The 20,002-nt window shown below is 44.7% G+C and overlaps 1 protein-coding gene across 5 annotated transcripts in view; it reads left to right on the top strand.

Annotated features, from left to right (window-relative positions):
- Positions 1 to 20,002, top strand: part of LOC139546988 (double-stranded RNA-specific editase 1-like) — a 192,198-nt gene that overhangs the window by 121,103 nt on the left and 51,093 nt on the right. For all 5 annotated transcript variants that reach the window (XM_071356001.1, XM_071356004.1, XM_071356000.1 and 2 more), the window contains one exon: positions 10,628 to 10,689. The gene's annotated coding sequence lies outside the window, so the exon portion shown is untranslated. The remainder of the gene's footprint in view (positions 1 to 10,627; positions 10,690 to 20,002) is intronic.

Consider the following 20,002-nt stretch of genomic DNA (forward strand, 5'->3'; position numbering starts at 1 on the left):
AACAATAGACAAACACAGTGTGCTTAAACTAATAACAAAAATCATTGTATTTTTCTTCTCTATATTGAATACATAATTTAAACACTCACATTGTAGGTTGGAAAAAGTCTGTGAACCCCTAGGCTAATAACTTTTCCAAAAGCTAATTGGAGTCAGGAGTCAGCTAACCTGGAGTACAATCTATGAGATTGGAAATGTTGGTTAGAGCTGCCCTGCCCTATAAAAAACACTCACAACATTTGAGTTTGGTATTCACAAGAAGCATTGCCTGTTGTGAACAATGCCTCGAACAAAATAGTCCCCAGAATACCTAAGGTTAAGAATTGTTGACTTCTAAAAGCCTTGATCTTCATCAGTCTACGGTAAGACAAATAGTCTGTAAATTGAGAAAGTTCTGCACTGTTGCTACTCTCCCTAGGAGTGGCCATCCTGCAAAGATGACTGCAAGAGCACAGTGCAGAATGCTCAATGAGGTTAAGACTTCTACTTGGTACTCATCCGGGAGCACCCTCATCAGTAAAAAAGCTGACTAGCATAGCCTAGCATAGCGCCACAAGTAAATACTAGCATCTAAATATCATGAAATCACAAGTCCAAGACACCAGATGAAAGATACACATCTTGTGAATCCAGCCATCATTTCCGATTTTTAAAATGTTTTACAGGGAAAACACAATATGTATTTCTATTAGCTAACCACGATAGCAAAAGACCCAACCGCATATTTTCACAATTTTTTTACTGCATAGGTAGCTATCACAAATTCGACCAAATAAAGATATAAATAGTCACTAACCAAGAAACAACTTCATCAGATGACAGTCTTATAACAGATTTATTGTATAGCATATGTTTTGTTCGAAAAATGTGCATATTTCAGGTATAAATCATAGTTTTACATTGCAGCCACCGTCACAAGTCTCACCAAAGCAGCTAGAATAACTACAGAAACCAACGTGAAATACCCAAATACTCATCATAAAACATTTATGAAAAATACACGGTGTACAGCAAATGAAAGACAAACATCTTGTGAATCCAGCCAATATTTCAGATTTTTTTAAGTGTTTTACAGCGAAAACACAATATAGCATTATATTAGCTTACTACAATAGCCTACCACACAACCGCATTCATTCAAGGCACGTTAGCGATAGCGAATAAACCAGCAAAAGATATTAATTTTTTCACTAACCTTCTCAAACTTCATCAGATGACAGTCCTATAACATCATATTACACAATACATATATGGTTTGTTCGAAAATGTGCATATTTAGCGGTACAATTCGTGGTTGAACAATGTGAATACGTAGCCAAACTGCCCAAAATTATCCGGATATATTTCTGACACTCACATCATCTAATCAAATAACTAATCATATACTTTACTAAAAAATAAAGGTTGGACAGCAAATGAAAGATACACTAGTTCTTAATGCAACCGCTGTGTTAGATTTTTTTAAATAACCTTAGTACGACATACAGCTTACGTTATAGCGAGACAGCGCCCGAAATCTGCGCGGAATATAGTCTAAACATTTTCGACAGAAATACGAAATAATATCATAAATGGTTCCTACTATTTGATGAGCTTCCATCAGAATCTTGTACAAGGTGTCCTTTTTCCAGAATAATCGTTGTTCGGTTGTAGAATGTCGTCTTCATCTGTCGATTTAGCTAACAAAGCTGGCCATGTGGCACAGAAGTGGCCAACTCACCAGAACGCATTACAAAGAAAATACCGAAAATCGGAATAAACTGATATAAGTCGGTTTAATACAACTAGTTTATGATGTTTTTAACACATATATCAAATAAAATCAGAGCCGGAGATATCTAACGTCGATAACGAAAGCTTTTCAGAACGCAATCCAGGTGACCCTTTCGCGCCATGCAGAATAAAAGAAAGAGTGGTCACGTCATTCCAACAGGTCTTGTTCGGCCTCAGATAGAGCTGTACACCCCATTCCAACTCTCACTGCCTACTGACATCTAGGGGAAGGCGTATGCAGTGCATGTAGACCCATAGATTCCATGCAAATTAATAGGCTGACCCTGGAACAGAGCCCCCAATTTCAGATTTCTCACTTCCTGACAGGAAGTTTGCTGCAAAATGAGTTCTGTTTTACTCACAGATATAATTCAAACGGTTTTAGAAACTAGAGAGTGTTTTCTATCCAATAGTAATAATAATATGCATATTGTACAAGCAAGAATTGAGTACGAGGCAGTTTAATTTGGGAACGATTTTTTACAAAGTGAAAACAGCGCCGCCCCCTATTGAGAAAAGGAAGAATCTTAGAGTGTCAGCTAAAGACTTACAGAAATCTCTGGAACATGCTAACATCTCTGTCAACGAGTCTACGATACGTAAAACACTAAACAAGAATAGTGTTCATGGGAGGACACCACGGAAGAAGCCACTGCTGTCCAAAAAAAACATTGCTGTATGTCCAAAGATCGCAAAAGAGCACCTGGATGTTCCACAGCGCTTCTGGCAAAATATTCAGATTAAACTAAAGTTGAGTTGTCTGGGAGGAACACACAACACTATGTGTGGAGGAATAAAGTCACAGCACACCAACATCAAAACCTCATCTCAACTGTAAAGTATGGTGGAGGGAGCATCATGGTTTGGGGCTGCTTTGCTGCCTCAGGGCCTGGACAGCTTGCTATCAGACAGAAAAATTTATTCCCAAGTTTATCAAGACATTTTGCAGGAGAATGTAAGGCTATCTGTCCGCCAATTGAAGCTCAACAGAAGATGGGTGATGCAACAGGACAACGTCCAAAAACACAGAAGTAAATCAACAACAGAATGGTTTCAACAAAAGAAAATACGCGTTGTGGAGTGGCCCAGTCAGAGTCCTGACCTCAACCCGATTTAAAATGCTGTGGCATGACCTCGAAAGCGGTTCACACCAAACATCCTAAGAATTTTGCTGAACTGAAACAGTTTTGTAAAGATTAATGGTCCAAAATTCCTCCAGACCGTTGTGCAGGTCTGATCCACAGCTACAGAAAACGTTCGGTTGAGTTTATTGCTGCCAAAGGAGGGTCAAACAGCTATTAAATCCAAGGGCTCACATACTTTTTCCACCCTACACTGAATGTTTACACGCTGTGTTCAATAAAGGCATGAAAACGTGTAATTGTTTGTGTGTTATTAGTTTAAGCAGACTGTGTTTGTCTGTTGTGACTTAGATGAAGATCAGATCAAATTTGATGACCAATTTATGCAGAAATCCAGGTAATTCCAAGGGGTTCACATACTTTTTCTTGCCACTGTATATATAATTGCAAAGTGGTGCGTGCTTCAAGTTCTCCCTGTTTGTTATTATTCCCCATTTTTCGAGAGGGCTTGTCAGGACCCCCCTCAATCATGTCTGATGTTGCGCCTGTGGCCTAACTGTCTGCCAAGTGAGGACTGACTCGGTTAAACTGCCCTGCCTACACAGTTCAGCAGTCTCTTTCTCTCTTGATCTCTCTCTGGGAAGATCTCAATTGCATACTCCTCACGTCCTCTCTCCTCGTCTCCTTCTCATACTTATTGGATGAGAAAGCAAGAGGTCCCTCCCCTCTGACCTTTTCTGCCAATAGGTTTTGCGAAGAAGAGGACCCGAGGAGTATGCAATTGAGATGTCTCCCTATCCTCATCTGTTTCAATCTACCTCTCTTCTTTCTTTCGCTCGCTGTCTGTCTTTGTTTCTGTCTCTCGCATCTCCATCTTCTTTCTCTTCTTCTCTCTCAAACACGGATTAGCATGTACTCAATAGCACAATAGCATATTTTCTCAAAGTTTGGTCTCTAACCCCCCCCTCCCCTCTCTCGCCATCTCTCTCCATGTCACTCATTCTCTGCGGGCGGTAGTGTGATTTTGCATCGCTGATTTGGGTCTTGCCCAGTCATAATGTACACACCACCACCACGTCTCTCATTCCCCTGCCCCCTCAGTGGGTGAGTGCCCTTGCCTGAGCCATGTGGCACAGCAGTGGGGCCTTCCCCGATCCCTAGCCTCAGTGACCTGTCCAAAATGACGACGCTAAGGATGCTGACCCAGACTCTCACACATCGCTCTCGCACTCGAACTGGTGTTTAGTAATATTAGGCTTGACGTATTCTCAGTTCTTCTGATTCTAAGGCTTGCTGTGTTATTTACAGTTTACTGTGAGTATCCTGATTTCAATCCTTTCCCTCGCCCATTTTTGTTGAGCAAGCCTTCCACAACCTCCCTTTGGCTGGACCTGACTGTGCACCATAGCATGGCTCATAGTTCCATTCGAGTTTTGCCCTCCCAACAATAACACTTGTCAACTGAGCCATGTGACTACATGCATACAATATTTGTACTATAACTAAGTTTACTTTGAATGTGCAGTCTTGTTTGGATCGTATTTGTGGCCTTTAATTTGGTCCAGACACATCTGCATACTAGGTTTTGAGAAAAAGACTCTGACTTTAGGAAATGCCACCACTACCACTGGCCATTTTTATTTCAACCATGTTTTTTCAGTTAACTGTCTGTAAAGATATGAGTTTAAGAAATTGAAATTGTTATGACAGTTGTTTGGCCTTTGACTGGTGTTGGCCTGTAAAAAAAAAAAAAAGCTGTATTTTTCAATAATTCTTCAGGAGCCACTGTAGAGCCCCGTATGAAGTTCATGCCTTATCTTAAGTCTGAGACGCCCTACTGTTTCTCAACCACGACCAATTACTTCTCCTTCGTGGTCAGCTTTCACAGCAATCACAGGGGTGGCTCTCCAAACCTGCCGCGGTCAGACTTGGCCAGCTGTGGTTGTGCTTGGCCTATATACTGTCAGTAGTGTGATGGAAATGCTGTGGGCTAGTGTGAGTTTTGGCACTCTCCATCTCCATTTTTCTCTCTGGCCGACTGGCACATGCTTGTCTTCTTATAGAAGAGCTGTCTAAACACATGCTTGTTGGTTTGAGCCACAGTACCCTAGACAGCCATGGGAATTAGAAGTGGGCATTGATGGAGACTGCTGTGGTGTCCTCAAAGGACCCCTCAGGTTAAAGGGATGGACATCCCTACTTACTGCTGTTCCTCTATTAATCACTCTTTTTTATCTCTCGATCTCCCTGGCTTTCACCCCTTCTCCCTCCCTTTTCCTCTCCGCCTCTACCTTGCCTCCCTATGGTATTGCTCTCTCCTCGTCTGCCCACGTGTTCTCGCACACCCCGAGAGCTTCTGGTCAGCGGGGTGGTGGCACTGGGATCCTCATCTCTCCCAAGTGGACATTCTCTCTTTCTCCCCTGACCCATCTGTCTATCGCCTCCTTTGAATTCCATGCTGTCACAGTTACCAGCCCTTTCAAGCTTAACATCCTTATCATTTATCGCCCTCCAGGTTCCCTTGGAGAGTTCATCAATGAGCTTGACGCCCTGATAAGTTCCTTTCCTGAGGATGGCTCACCTCTCACAGTTCTGGGTGACTTTAACCTCCCCACGTCTACCTTTGACTCATTCCTCTCTGCCTCCTTCTTTCCACTCCTCTCCTCTTTTGACCTCACCCTCTCACCTTCCCCCCCTACTCACAAGGCAGGCAATACGCTTGACCTCATCTTTACTAGATGCTGTTCTTCCACTAATCTCATTGCAACTCCCCTCCAAGTCTCCGACCACTACCTTGTATCCTTTTCCCTCTCGCTCTCATCCAACACTTCCCACACTGCCCCTACTCGGATGGTATCGCGCCGTCCCAACCTTCGCTCTCTCTCCCCCGCTACTCTCTCCTCTTCCATCCTATCATCTCTTCCCTCTGCTCAAACCTTCTCCAACCTATCTCCTGATTCTGCCTCCTCAACCCTCCTCTCCTCCCGTTCTGCATCCTTTGACTCTCTATGTCCCCTATCCTCCAGGCCGGCTCGGTCCTCCCCTCCTGCTCCGTGGCTCGACGACTCATTGCGAGCTCACAGAACAGGGCTCCGGGCAGCCGAGCGGAAATGGAGGAAAACTCGCCTCCCTGCGGACCTGGCATCCTTTCACTCCCTCCTCTCTACATTCTCCTCTTCTGTCTCTGCTGCTAAAGCCAATTTCTACCACTCTAAATTCCAAGCATCTGCCTCTAACCCTAGGAAGCTCTTTGCCACCTTCTCCTCCCTCCTGAATCCTCCTCCCCCTCCTCCCCCCTCCTCCCTCTCTGCTGATGACTTCGTCAACCATTTTGAAAAGAAGGTCGACGACATCCGATCCTCGTTTGCTAAGTCAAACGACACCGCTGGTTCTGCTCACACTGCCCTACCCTGTGCTTTGACCTCTTTCTCCCCTCTCTCTCCAGATGAAATCTCGCGTCTTGTGACGGCCGGCCGCCCAACAACCTGCCCGCTTGACCCTATCCCCTCCTCTCTTCTCCAGACCATTTCCGGAGACCTTCTCCCTTACCTCACCTCGCTCATCAACTCATCCTTGACCGCTGGCTACGTCCCTTCCGTCTTCAAGAGAGCGAGAGTTGCACCCCTTCTGAAAAAACCTACACTCGATCCCTCCGATGTCAACAACTACAGACCAGTATCCCTTCTTTCTTTTCTCTCCAAAACTCTTGAACGTGCCGTCCTTGGCCAGCTCTCCTGCTATCTCTCTCAGAATGACCTTCTTGATCCAAATCAGTCAGGTTTCAAGACTAGTCATTCAACTGAGACTGCTCTTCTCTGTGTCACGGAGGCGCTCCGCACTGCTAAAGCTAACTCTCTCTCCTCTGCTCTCATCCTTCTAGACCTATCGGCTGCCTTTGATACTGTGAACCATCAGATCCTCCCCTCCACCCTCTCCGAGCTGGGCATCTCCGGCGCGGCCCACGCTTGGATTGCGTCCTACCTGACAGGTCGCTCCTACCAGGTGGCGTGGCGAGAATCTGTCTCCGCACCACGTGCTCTCACCACTGGTGTCCCCCAGGGCTCTGTTCTAGGCCCTCTCCTATTCTCGCTATACACCAAGTCACTTGGCTCTGTCATATCCTCACATGGTCTCTCCTATCATTGCTATGCAGACGACACACAATTAATCTTCTCCTTTCCCCCCTCTGATAACCAGGTGGTGAATCGCATCTCTGCATGTCTGGCAGACATATCAGTGTGGATGACGGATCACCACCTCAAGCTGAACCTCGGCAAGACGGAGCTGCTCTTCCTCCCGGGGAAGGACTGCCCGTTCCATGATCTCGCCATCACGGTTGACAACTCCATTGTGTCCTCCTCCCAGAGTGCTAAGAACCTTGGCGTGATCCTGGACAACACCCTGTCGTTCTCAACTAACATCAAGGCGGTGACCCGTTCCTGTAGGTTCATGCTCTACAACATTCGCAGAGTACGACCCTGCCTCACGCAGGAAGCGGCGCAGGTCCTAATCCAGGCACTTGTCATCTCCCGTCTGGATTACTGCAACTCGCTGTTGGCTGGGCTCCCTGCCTGTGCCATTAAACCCCTACAACTCATCCAGAACGCCGCAGCCCGTCTGGTGTTCAACTTTCCCAAGTTCTCTCACGTCATCCCGCTCCTCCGCTCTCTCCACTGGCTTCCAGTTGAAGCTCGCATCCGCTACAAGACCATGGTGCTTGCCTACGGAGCTGTGAGGGGAACGGCACCTCCGTACCTTCAGGCTCTGATCAGGCCCTACACCCAAACAAGGGCACTGCGTTCATCCACCTCTGGCCTGCTCGCCTCCCTACCTCTGAGGAAGTACAGTTCCCGCTCAGCCCAGTCAAAACTGTTCGCTGCTCTGGCACCCCAATGGTGGAACAAACTCCCTCACGACGCCAGGTCAGCGGAGTCAATCACCACCTTCCGGAGACACCTGAAACCCCACCTCTTTAAGGAATACCTAGGATAGGATAAAGTAATCCTTCTAACCCCCCCCCCTTAAAATAGTTAGATGCACTTTTGTAAAGTGGTTGTTCCACTGGATATCATAAGGTGAATGCACCAATTTGTAAGTCGCTCTGGATAAGAGCGTCTGCTAAATTACTTAAATGTAAATGTAAATGTATTCTCTCTTTTCCCCACTCTGTCGTAGCTGGAGGGTTTAAAGTTTTATGGCTTTGGCTGTACCGAGTATAAAATTATATTTTACATGCCTGTGGGCTTTTACTGCAGATTTTAACTGCTGTCGTTTTCAACCTGCTTTTCCTTTGGGCTAAAGTGATTTCTCACATGCTTCTGTCTGTCATTTTCTTTCCTCGTGATGCCATCTATTTTGTGAAGTGCACCAGTCCCTCCTGCAGCAAAGCACCCCCACAACATGATGCTGCCACCCCCGTGCTTCACGGTTGGAATGGTGTTCTTCGGCTTGCAAGCCGCCCTCTTTTTACTCCAAACATAACGATGGTCATTATGATCAAACAGTTCTATTTTCGTTTCATCAGACCAGAGGGCATTTCTCCAAAAAGTATGATCTTTGTACCCATTTGCAGTTGCAAACCGTAGTCTGGCTTTTTTATGGCGGTTTGGAGCAGGGGCTTCTTCCTTGCTGAGCGGCCTTTCAGGTTATGTCGATATAGGACTCGTTTTACTGTGGATATATATACTTTTGTACCTGTTTCCTCCAGCATCTTCACAAGGTCCTTTGCTGTTGTTCTGGGATTGATTTGCACTTTTCGCACCAAAGTACATTAATCACTAGGAGACAGAACGCGTCTCCTTCCCGAGCGGTATGATGGTCCCATGGTGTGTATACTTGCGTACTATTGTTTGTACAGATGAACGTGGTACCTTCAGGCGTTTGGAAATTGCTACTAAGGATGAACCAGACTTGTGGAGGTCTACAATTTATTTACTGAGGTCTTGGCTGATTTCTTTAGATTTTCCCATGATGTCAAGCAAAGGGGCACTGAGTTTGAAGGTAGGCCTTGAAATACATCCACAGGTACACCTCCAATTGACTCAAATTATGTCAATTAGCCTATCAGAAGCTTCTAAAGCCATGACATCATTTTCTGGAATTTTCCAAGCTGTTTAAAGGCACAGTCAACTTAGTGTTTGTTAACTTCTGACCCACTGGAATTGTGATACAGTGATTTATAAGTGAAATAATCTGTCTGTAAATAATTGTTGGAAAAATTACCTGTGTCTGCACAAAGTAGATGTCCTAACCGACTTGCCAAAACTATTTGTGGAGTGGTTGAAAAATGAGTTTTAATGACTCCAACCTAAGTGTTTGTACACTTCCGACTTCAACTGTATATACATTTTATGGACACAGTATATTTTTAAATAGTTATATTTTGTTTGTTTTTAGTCCCACCCTTCAGCTCCACTCAACCCCTCCCATGGATCTCTGAACACCATCCAGTTTAGATTTTTATTTGCCACATGGAGGTTACCAAGAACCCGATGGTCACTCTGACGGAGCTCCAGAGTTCCTCTGTGGAGATGGGAGAACCTTCCAGAAGGACAACCATCTCTGCAGCACTCCACCAATCAGGCCTTTATGGTAGAGTGGCCAGACAGAAGCCAATTCAGTAAAAGGCACATGACAGCACGCTTGGAGTTTGCCAAAAGGCACCTAAAGGACTCTGACCATGAGAAACAAGGTTCTCTGGCCTTCTCTGGTCTCTGAACCAAGATTGAACTCTTTGGCCTGAATGCCAAGCATCACGTCTGGAGGAAACCTGGCACCAATCCCTACGGTGAAGCATGGTGGTGGCAGCATCTCTGGAGCGACCTGAAAATAGCTGTGCAGCGACGCTCCCATCCAACCTGACACGGCTTGAGAGGATCTGCAGAGAAGAATGGGAGAAACTCCCCAAATACAGGTGTGCCTAGCCTATAGCTTCATACCCAAGAAGACTCGAGGCTGTAATCGCTGCCAAATGTCCTTCAACAAAGTACTGAGTCAAGGGTCTGAATACTTACTTAAATGTGTATTTCATTTTTTTATTACATAAATTTGATGACATTTCTGAACCTGTTTTTGCTTTGTTATTATGCGATATTGTAGGGTAGATTGGGGGGGACAATTTAATCCATTTTAGAAAAAGGCTGTAAAGTAACAAAATGTGGAAAAAGTCAAGGGGTCTGAATATTTTCAGAATGCACTGTACAGCACATGTATCATTCTATTGGTTGCAAGAATTTTGTATAATTTAAATTGAAAAACTGTTTTGAATCCAGCTTTGTTTTGTGTATCAGTTCATTACTCATGTGCCATGGAATCGGTACATCGTTAATCTTTTCTTTTGCAATCTATATTCCACAGCTGTCCATTTTTGGTCCTTAAATGAAGCTCGTATACTTTTTTTATTTTTCACAATTTTCTTTAATAAATGTTGGTCTTTATTGCAGTGCCGACACACAAGTTCCTTACTTTCTCCCCCTTTCACGTGCCTCTTCCATTTTTACAGTAGTGCTGCAATTAGTTGGTTGTAATTTTGATTAGAGCAGACATTTCCATGTGTTAGCTGCATGTGTGACAACTCCATAATTAAATGTTAACTGTATATAAAGATTTTAATTATACGAACACCAATAACCCATTACCAAAGAGCACCTTCATTCTACCATTATCCTAGTAGCTCTTCCCTTCATTTTTTGTTCTTCCTGTGTGTGTTGTTCCTGTTTGTGATGACAGATACTATAGCTGTTAGCTGACCAGTGCTCTCCTTTCTCTCCCAGGCCACTGAAGAAGAGCCACAGAGTGCGCCAGCACTACACAACGGACAACAAAGGGAAAACAGGTGTGTAACTAATCATGTCTTTCTCTCTCTGCTCTCACTCTCTCTCTCCCTCACACTCTCTCACTCATATATTTATATATATATATTCCACTACGACACCTTCCCTCACTGGCATGTCACATGGTTAGGAATACTCATAACTATGACAGAAAATCAGTAGCCCTTCTTAGAGATTCTGGGTTCGAGTCCAGGCCAGCTGCGACCGGGAGACCCATGGGGCGGCGCACAATTGGCCCAGCGTCATCTGAGTTAGGGGAGGGTTTGGCCGGCAGGGATGTCCTTGTCCCATCGTGCACTGGCGACTCCTGTGGCGGGCCGGGCGCAGTGAACGCTGACACGGTCGCCAGGTATACAGTGTTTCCTCCGACACATTGGTGCGGCTGGCCTCCGGGTTAAGCGGGCATTGTGTCAAGAAGCAGTGCGGCTTGGTTGGGTTGGGTTTCGGAGGACGCACGGCTCTCGACCCTCGCCTCTCCCGAGTCCATACGGGAGTTGCAGCGATGAGACAAGACTGTAACTACCCAATTGGGTACCACGAAATTGGGGAGAAAAAGGGGCAAATAAAAACATTTTTTTTCATATATTTTTTTATAAATAAGAATGTCCTGTTCTATACTGCACTATAAAGCCTCTGGTGTCCTATGCTGCACTGTGGTTCATATGCAGTGCTATTCTATTCCACAGAGGGGCAGTGTTCACCAAGGCAAAGGCACTGTTGTCTTTTGGTTTCATATCCGTTAGTACACAGATGGCTAAAATCATATTTATGTGCAATGGGTTTTGTATGGTATAGCCTGTTTGTGTGTTTGCTGTGCAGTGTTATGGTGGTTTCTGCATCATTGACATTGCCTTTGCCGTCACTGGAATGATAGAGTAATGACGGAATATGCACACTAGAGGGAGGTAGAGTACTGTGCTGTGGTGTGACATTCACACTGAATACTTCAGCTCTTTTGTTCCTATGCCTGAACCTATTAGTGAATGGTGTACTCATTCTGTGAAGTGAGATTTCACCTCATGTTAAACATTGCAGGACATTGCAGTACCTTTTAGCTGGACTGTTGTAGTGTATGAGTTTGTGTTTTGAGGAATGAAAGCACTTGAGGTTTGGTAATTCCACGGTAACAGAGTGATGCTGAGACTCTGCAATCTACACAAAATATTCTGTCGAAATCGAAGAAAAAAGTGAACTAAAATATAGTCGCTGCATAAGTATTCAGCCCCTTTGTTTAGGCAAGCCTAAATTAGTTCAGGAGTCAAATGTGGCTTAACAAATCACATAAGTTACATGGACTCACTCACTTGTGTGAAATAATAGGGGTTACCATGATTTTTGAATGACTAACCCTTCCTCTGTCCCACATACATAAAACATCTGCAAGGTCCCTCATTCAAGTATTGCAAGCACAGATTCAACTACAAAGACCAGGGAGCTTTTGGAAAGATGGGTAAAAATAATAACAAGTCAGACATTGAATATCTCTTTTAAACATGGTCAAGTTAACATTTATGCTGTGGATTATTTATTAAACCACCCAGACCAAGAGGCCATTGGTGGTGATAACCATTAAACTCTGTAGCCTTTTTGTGATGGGAGAAAACTGAGGATGATGGATCAACAACATTGTAGTGACTACACAATCATGACCTAAATGGCAGAGTGAAAAGAAGAGTACAAATATACAGAATGAAAATATTCCAAAACATGCATCTTGTATGTAACTAGGCACTAAAGTAATACTGAGGGGAAAAACACAGCAAAGGAATACACTTTTTTCAAGCATGGTGGTGGCTGCATCATGGTATGGGTATGCTTGCCATTGGCAAATACTGAGGAGTTTTTAAAGGATAAAAATAATTGGGATGGAGCAAAGCACAGGCTAAATCCTAGAGGAAAACCTGCTTCAGTCTGCTTTACACCAGAGACTGGGAGGGGAATAAAACTTTAGCAGTACAATCACCTACATCACAAGGCCAAATCTTCACTGGAGTTGCTTAACCAAGAAGACCGTAAACATTCCTGATTGGCCACGTTACAGTGTTGACTTAAATCTGCTTGAAAATCTATGATATGACTTGAAAAACAGCATCTTAGCAGAGCTTGAATCATTTTGAAAAGAGTAATGGACAAATATTGCACAATCCAGGTGTACAAAGCTCTTATAGACTTACCTACGATGACTCACAGCTGCATTTGATGCCAAAGGTGTTTCTAACATGTATTGACTCAGGGAGCTGAATACTTATGCAACGACTATTTTATTTCATTTTTATAAAAATTACACAATATTCGCTTAGAATTTTTTTGATGCAGATTGTTGACATAAAAATCGATTTTAATCCCACTTTGTAACACAATAACAGGTGAAGAAATCCAAGGGGTCTGAATACTTTTGCAAGGCACTGTGTGTGTGTGTGCACAGGTGGAGTCCAGGCGATGAGCCAGAGGCAGCCTGTGATAGGCTGAGGGCCAGTGTGACGTGTCAGTGGGATGCTATAGAAGCACTGAGCTGGCGGGAGCAAGCAGCCTTCTCTGCTGGAAGAGAGGGAGAAGTGGATATGACAGACAGAGAGAGAGAGAGAGAGAAACATAGGACCAAATCCATGTGACGTTCTACAATTCTCTGAGGAACAGCACTAGTCCTCTCCTTTGAGGGTATGCACTTCCCTCGACACACGCACACTATATGCTCCCCCTCCAACTAGGTAGAGGGAGACAGAAACCACGAGAGAAAAGGAGTCCGAGAGAGGGAGAGTTGTGAGTGTTCCACCACATGGCGGTGTGTGTTATTAAGGGGTAAGTGCTAGCTAGTATCTTGAGTGCCAGTAGTGAGTGTCTCCGGGACAGCAGAGCATTGTGTTAGCCAGTGGCGGACAGCATGGTCCTGTTCAGCACCGTGCCCCAGAGCCCGGGCTCCTACTACTGCCTCATCCGCAGGAAGTTCAAGCGGAGGCGCAAGAAACGCTGCGAGCGTAAAGGTACTCCCTCCTACTCGCCTACCTGTGGTGTGTGTGATGCGAGTTGTTTGCTTGTGTGTGTGTGTGTGTGTGTGTTTCTCGCACCAGCTGTTTGTTCTGCTTTGAAAGATTCTCTGGTAGTTTATCTTGGTCTAGAAGTGGTTACTTACAGTACAATGATTCAATATAGGGAAGTAATGTCGTTGACATATGCAACCTGTTCATTTGAATGATAAGTGTCACTTGGTAAGATGGGGAAAATTGAATCTACCATAGACTTGTCTAATGTGTGAGGGAGTATGATGTAAATATTGAGTACTGTTGGCGGTGTAGAAGTTGAACCCATGTCAGTGTGACACTGGTACTGTTGATTTTGGCAGTGCACGAGGTTTGCGTCTCTGAATGTCTCAGTGTAGGGTTCTGTGACCAGTTCGTTTTGAAGCATCTTTAGTGTTTCACAGTGCTTGTTTCTGTTAAGTGTATGAGAACTGGTTCTGAAACCTCTCTGTGAGCGAGACAGGCCTCTCTGTGAGCGAGACAGGCCTCTCTGTGAGCGAGACAGGCCTCTCTGTGAGCGAGACAGGCCTCTCTGTGAGCGAGACAGGCCTCTCTGTGAGCGAGACAGGCCTCTCTGTGAGCGAGCGAGGGAGACTGTCTCTGTAAATGATCTGACTGGCTCCTCTGAAACTCTAAGCTTCTCCCTCCTGTTTTGCTCCAGTGCTCTGGGGATTAGCCCAACAGGGGAAGTAGTAATTATTGAGGTGCTCCCTCTGTGGCGGGATTGGTGATGTGTCAGCCATTTGCTTTGATAAATCCCCCAGCTCCCCCACGGCGAATCGTCAAACCCAAGCCCCTTCTCATCCGAATAAATCCGCCGCAGCTGAAGTTGCGTTTTAGCCGCGTGACTCTCTCACACCCCAAATAACGTAAGACAGGCTTTTGTCTGTCAGCGTCGCCAGGCGTCCGTCTCCGCTCGTTATCGCCGTGGAAATGACGGCACCACTTTCCACGAACGCGGGGGAAGAAGACTGCATTGTTATGTTATTCCGCTAACCTGTCCTAGCTACAGCAGCAGTAATTCCCTCAGCAAGCGGTAGCCCCGATGAGTCCCCAGAGTGTGTTAGCTCGTTGTGTTAGTGTAGCCGCTAATCACCAGAGAGACTAACACAAACTGATGGCACGGGCTGGGCTGTTCCCAGCCTTTGCCTGTCAGACCAGCTAGCCTGTCAGTCAGTGGCTAATGCTAGCTTTGTCAGAGGTTTATAGCAATGTAGTTCAGGCAACAGATGGGTGTTTGCGCTCTCCTGGGAGATTCGTTCACATTTCCCAAACACAAGTAAAGTTGCTGTTTTGAAAACATCCACAGTACCCTTTTCTCATATTTTTGGCTGATCGATGTGCTCCAATATCATTGACTATGTACCAGAAGTGTGAATGGTATGATCCAATGCAAACCACAGAAGCACATGGCTACTTTGCATTGAGTCTAAGAACACTATATCCAACAGCATATTTTCCAACAGAAGAAGCTTCAATGTATCGCCCCCACAATACATTGTGGCGAGGAGGACACTCAGAAGGCAATGCCTCTCCAATGGGCTGTATTTGTAATATGGAAAATGGGACCCAGGCTTTTGTGCGAAGCCAGCAGAATGTCTAGAATCTAGCTTTTGGAGACTGAGTGAGATATGCCCTGTCTTCACTCAGTGTATCCGTTGTTTAGGAGGAAGAGGGGCTGTTTCAGTCAGTTCTGTTAGCCAGAAACTGTTCAGCCTTTTCTCTAAGAGTTCGCTTACAACACCTCACACATTCCAAGAGCAACTCGCTATGAGGTTAGCTGTCAGAGAAATCCAATGTTTTAGAAATGGTATTAAGAAATTAGAATTGAACTAAGCCAACACACTTTATATCCAAAGTGCTTACATGCTAGATTAACAGGGTTGCAGATTTCCAAGGCACTCTGCGCCCATTGACAGCAGATTAGAATTAAAAGGCATTCATGAAAGTGTATAATTTTCCGACTGGAAATCACAAATGACAGCAACTACCTCGATACAGCCACCCCACAAAAGCATTAACAAATTGGCTGCCGCAGAAAAAGTCTGCTCTAGCCTCGGCAGACAACATCAAACGGCTTCCAACAACAACAGTCAGAAAAGAGACATCGTCGCATTCATTACTGAAAAACGAACGCCAAAAGTGCTTGATTAAGACACCAAGTCGATGACTGCCTTACTCTGGTAGGCGTAATTTAGTTGCTGGGGCCCCCACAATGCAAAACGGCACTCTGTCATGATAAGAAACGAGCTGGGTCGCGGCGTCTCAGAGTGAACAGTGTGTAATTAGCCTCGATTAACATTTGACTAAATGGCTGTCTCAGCAAGTGATGGAGGGGGAAGCCACTGTAGCAGAACGATGCTTATGTGTGTTCAGCCAGGGAGGACGCAGTGTCTGGGACTGAGGAGGGTTGGACGGCCCTTAAGTCAACGCTGCTACCTACAGTATGCATCATTTCCAATGGATTTGTGCTCGAAAAAATCCTTAAACGAAAAACGTTTTTTTTCCCTCATAACTGCACTGTGATTAAAATTTTATCACAAAACTAGCACTAAAAGGTCCCGGTCATCATAAAGGGAAAAAATCTAATTAAACAAATACCTGACGCAACAATGCTGTAACATTAGTAGGAGGAGATATGCACCTTTTCAAATGATTTGCCATGGATATAAAGCGCTCCTCACATCATCGTGGTTAACAGTTGGAAAAAATGGCAGAGTGATAAGGAAGGAAGCAACAGCTTTGAAGTCCTGTATGGCAATACTTCGAGAAGTTAAATGAGGTGGTGTTGAAATGCACATTTTGCGATGTGGAATTGAACTGTAGTGGCAGTACAAGTGCACTGCTGAAAAGGAGGCACCGCGTGAGAGCCAACCTGTTGCTGGCAGCAGTGCGATAAGGGACGGAGTGAGGAAATCACCATGTGTATGTGACCAATAAAATTTGATTTGATTTAACAACGCAAGTTACGCAAATGATTGCAGTTGATATGCAGCCATTGTCAACGGTAGAGATTGTTGGCGTCAATGCCTTAATGGCATATCTAGAACCAGACTACAAGATGCCATGTCAAAAACGGTGACCGGCCGGATGGAGAAATAACAAGTAACGATTACTCTGCGAGTACAGAGCGCGAGCTCTCAAACAACATACGTGGCGTGGACGGATTGTTAGTTATCTATGAACACAATGTCACGCATCACTTCAACAAGCCATCACATTAATGAGAAGTGGGACATGAAGTCCCATGTACTGACAACTGATAGCATAGAGGCACAGAGCAAAACTACCATCGTTGCTGAGGGGGTGGGAGACACAGTATGATGAGCGCCATCTGGTAGGTCACCAGGATTGCGGTAGATAAAACTGCATTGCCCCCTAGTGGTCATACACAAGACCATATCTGAATTGTCAATTCACGTCATTTTATGATTTTTTTCTTATCATTTAAACAATTTTAAAAAGTATGTTTTAAATGTTAAGAAAAATGTTAGATTCGTCACATCCCTGGGCGCTTATATGTGTGGATGGTTTAATAACTCCTTGTCAAGCAATGTATGGCTGCTAGGGCTAATGAGTTGCATTCATTCCTATATGTGCGCTAACAACCACTAGTGATAATTTGAGGACAAGCACCAAAGTGCAAGGGGAAGCTGAAACTGTACTCTTAACCTGTCTGGCTGCCTCCCTCTAACATTTCTAACTTGCTCCCATCATTCCTTCTCCCTCACTTGTCTCATCTCAACAATTGTTCTGTCTCTCTCTGTTCCCTCCAGAGAGACACCTTCATTTTTCTCCTTCTCTCTCTCCCTCCCTCCCTCTAACCCTTCACCCATCACTCTTCCACTTGTCCTCACCATACTGCAGACATTCTCTCTCTCCCACCCTCTTGTTCCCTCTCTCCTGTCTGACCTTTCAGACCCTCACCGCTCCCAACTGTCCGCCAACATTACCTCAGAACCTGGTAATAACCGAGGCAAGAGTTTACCCCCTCTCTCACACATGCTCGCGCACCCAAACCGTGCAAATAGAAAGTGCAGGCACACACACACACACTCAAATGCATAGATTATCTTGCAAATGGACATACAGTACCACTCAAAAGTTGGGACACACCGAGTCATTCCAGGGTTTTTCTTTATTTTTACTATTTTCTACATTGTAGAATAATAGTGAAGACATCAAAACTATGAAATAGCACATATGGAATCATGTAGTAACCCCCAAAAATGTTAAACCAAATGACAACTTTGTGCACACTCTTTGCATTCTCTCAACCAGCTTCACCAGTCTTCAATGAGTTCCCACATATGCTGAGCACTTGTTGGCTGCTTTTCCTTCAGTCTGCAGATCTACTCATCCCAAGCCATCTCAATTGGGTTGAGGTTGGGTGATTGTGGAGGCCAGGTCATCTGATGCAGCATGCCATCCCTCTCCTTCTTGGTCAAATAGCCCTTACATAGCCTGGGGATGTGTGTTGGGCCATTGTCCTGTTGAAATATCAAATGGTCGTCCCACTAAGCGCAAACCAGATGGGATGGCATATTGCTGCAGAATGCTGTGGTAACCATGCTGGTTAAGTGTGCCTTGAATTCTAAATAAATCACCAACAGTGTCACCAGCAAAGCACCACCACCCCAATTCTTCACGGTGGGAACCCCACATGTGGAGATCATCCGTTCACCTACTCTGCGTTTAAACAAAGACACGGCGGTTGGAACCAAAAATCTCAAATTTGGACAGATTTCCACCGGTCTAAGGTCCTTTGCTCGTGTTTCTTGGCCCAAGCAAGTCTCTTCTTTTTATTGGTGTCCTTTGGTAGTGGTTTCTTTGCAGCAATTCAACCATAAAGGCCTGATTCACGCAGTCTCCTCTGAACAGCTGATGTTGAGACGTGTCTGTTACTTGAGCTCTGTGAAGCATATATTTGGGCTGCAATTTCTGAGGCTGGTAACTCTAATGAACTTATCCTCTGCAGCAGAGGTACCTCTGGGTCTTCCTTTCCTGTGGTGGTCCTCATGAGAGACAGTTTCATCATAGCGTTTGATGGTTTTGCGACTGCCCTTGAAGAAACTTTCAAAGTTCTTGAAATTTTTTGGATTGACTGATTTTCATGTCTTAAAGTAATGATGTACTGTCATTTCTCTTTGCTTATTTGAGCTGTTCTTGCCATACTATGGACTTGGTCTTTTACTAAATAGGGCTATCTTCTGTATACCCCCCATACCTTGTCACAACACAACTGATTGGCTCCAACACATTAAGAAGAAAAATAATTCCACAAATGAACTTTTAAGGCACACCTGTTAATTGAAATGCATTCCAGGTGACTACCTCATGAATCTGGTTGAGAGAATGCCAAGAGTGTGCAAATCTGTCAATAAGGCAAAGGGTGGCTGTTTGAAGAATCTCAAATATAAAATATATTTTGATTTGTTTCACACTTTTTGGTTACTACATGATTCCATATGTGTTATTTCAACCGAAAAATGTCTGCACAAACTGTAATTAACTGTCTCAGGGAAGCATATTGCATGCTCGTCGCCCTCACAAAGGTCTTGACCAGACTGCACTTTGTCGTCTTAACCGACTTCAGCGGGCAAATACTCACCTTCAATGGCCACTGGCACGCTGGTGGAGTGTGCTCTTCAAGGATGATCCCGGTTTCAACTTTAGCGGGCAGATGGCACCCATTGAGCCCGTTTGGGATGCTCTGGATCAACGTGTACGACAGTGTGTTCCAGTTTCCGCCAATATCCAGCAACTTTGCACAGCCATTGAAGAGGAGTGGGACAACAGCCTGATCAGCCTACAATCAACAGCCTGATCAACTCTATGCAAAGGAGATTGCTGCATGAGGCAAATGGTGGTCACACCAGATACTGACTGGTTTTCTGATCCATGCCCCTACCATTTTTTTAAGGTATCTGTGACCTACTGATGCATATCTGTGTTGAATTCCCAGTCATGTGAAATCCATAGATTAGGGCCTAATGAATTGATTTCAATTGACTGATTTCCTTGTATGAACTGTAACTTTGAAATTGTTGCATGTTGCGTTTATACTTTAGTTCATTGTAGATATACGCATTGGCACACACGTGAGGATACTGGATCACCTGACCTGGCCTTGAATATGAAATACAGTGCGCAGCAGGAGCATTGAGGCGAGGAAATGGGAAGAGAGAGGGAGAGGGAGAAATAGATAGAGAGCAATGGAAATAGATAGTCTCTGCCTCCCCCTCCTCCAACTATGCTGATACCAGCAGTTTTTGTCTGGTCAGCCTGCAGCACTTCA

Source organism: Salvelinus alpinus, chromosome 20, assembly GCF_045679555.1.
Source record: "Salvelinus alpinus chromosome 20, SLU_Salpinus.1, whole genome shotgun sequence".
NCBI lineage: Eukaryota > Metazoa > Chordata > Actinopteri > Salmoniformes > Salmonidae > Salvelinus > Salvelinus alpinus.